The following is a 1,898-nucleotide window of genomic DNA, read 5'->3' as shown; positions in this document are numbered from 1 at the left end:
CCATTTACCATTGCAACAAAAAGAATAAAATACTTAGAAATAAACCTACCTAAGGAGACAAAAGACCTGTATGCAGAAAACTATAAGACACTAACGGAAGAAATTAAAAATGTTACATACAGATGGAGAGATATACCATGTTCTTGGATTGGAAGAATCAACACTGTGAAAATGACTATAGTACCCAAAGCAATCTACAGATTCAATGCAATCCCTATCAAACTACCAATAGCATTTTTCACAGAATTAGAACAAAAATATTTCACAATTTGTTTGGAAACACAAAAGACTCCAAATAGCCAAAGCAATCTTGAGGAAGAAAAACGGAGCTGGAGGAATCAGGTTCCCAGACTTCAGACTATACTACAAAGCTACAGTAATCAAGACAGTATGGTACTGGTACAAAAATAGAAATATAGATCAATGGAACAGGATAGGAAGCCCAGAGATAAACTCACACACATATGGTCACCTTATTTTTGATAAAGGAGGCAAGAATATACAGTGGAGAAAAGACATCCTCTTCAATAAGTGGTGCTGGGAAAATTGGACAGCTACATGTAAAAGAATGAAATTAGAAGACTCCCTAACACCATCCACAAAAATAAACTCAAAATGGATTAAAGGGCTTTCCTGGTGGCACAGTGGTTGAGAGTCTGCCTGCCGATGCAGGGGACACGGGTTCGTGGCCCGGTCCGGGAAGATCCCACGTGCCGTGGAGCGGCTGGGCCCGTGAGCCATGGCCGCTGAGCCTGCATGTCTGGAGCCTGTGCTCCGCAATGGGAGATGCCACAGCAGTGAGAGGCCCGTGTACCGCAAAAAAAGAAAAAAGGAGGAAACACATCTTTTAGTTATCTCTGACTGTAGGAGTTGCAGGTGGTTTTAATTGTTCCCCAAATCCCCCCTCCCCCATTGGTGGTTTCAGCCTGTTTTTCCTGTGGTATCCAATCATTAGAGTCATGGATAAATACCCTCTCCTGAAAGCCTTTTAAAAAGCTACACCTGGGTTTTTTCTTTATAATTGACCTCTCCAGTTTGTGTGGACACAGGCCTTTCCCATGGTTGTCTAGCTTTGGCCATTTCACCCCTTACCAGAGGGTGGGCAGAGTAAGGGAGAGAGGGAATAAGTTAAACTTGTAACTTTGGTCTGTTGTTAATGGAAAAAGAGGCAAAATAATGGATTACATTTAGGCTTTTGTTTAAATACCTAATATTTAGAATGGTGAAGGTGGGTTTTGCAGCAAAGGTTGTTCTGAATGTTCAGGTCAAAAATGAAAGAGCTCTGTAGAGTCGCTTATTTGTAACAAGTTAATGTAAAGGTTCTGAGTTTGAATATTGTGTCTTAGTCTTTTTTTTTTTCCCTTTTTTTCTTCCCCCATTTGATCTGCTCCCCCAGTTTGGGATTACATTTTTAGTTTATGGTGGTCATGTTTTTGTTTTAAGGTTATCACCACCTATTGTCCTGCTAACAATGAGCCGATAGCGAGAGTCCGACAGGTAAGTGGGTTTTGTTTTTTTTAAATGCAAAATGCCCACTGGGAGTTTGTGCCAGTGATGACGAGCAATACAACTTTACAAAGTCAAAGAATAATGTTTCTTTTTAATGTAACATTTAAGAATATCTGAGGGAGACTCTCGATGGGGGTGTGTGTGCCCCAGAAAAGGTGAACCCTAGAGAGGACTCGGGAGGGGGTCCATTGAAGGGCATGCTTCTGGATCACCTGGGGACTTTTGTTAGAATGAATGTGGTTTTTTTTTTTGTTTTTTGGGGTTTTTTTTTGCTGTTCGCGGGCCTCTCACTGTTGGGGCCTCTCCCGTTGCGAAGCACAGGCTCCGGACGCGCAGGCTCAGCGGCCATGGTTCACGGGCCCAGCCGCTCCGCGGCATGTGGGAGTTGC

The sequence above is a fragment of the Physeter macrocephalus genome, chromosome 8 (genome assembly GCF_002837175.3).
Source record: "Physeter macrocephalus isolate SW-GA chromosome 8, ASM283717v5, whole genome shotgun sequence".
NCBI classification, from domain to species: Eukaryota; Metazoa; Chordata; class Mammalia; order Artiodactyla; family Physeteridae; genus Physeter; species Physeter macrocephalus.
The sequence above is the reverse complement of the archived record's forward strand: the minus strand, read 5'-3'. Positions refer to the sequence as shown.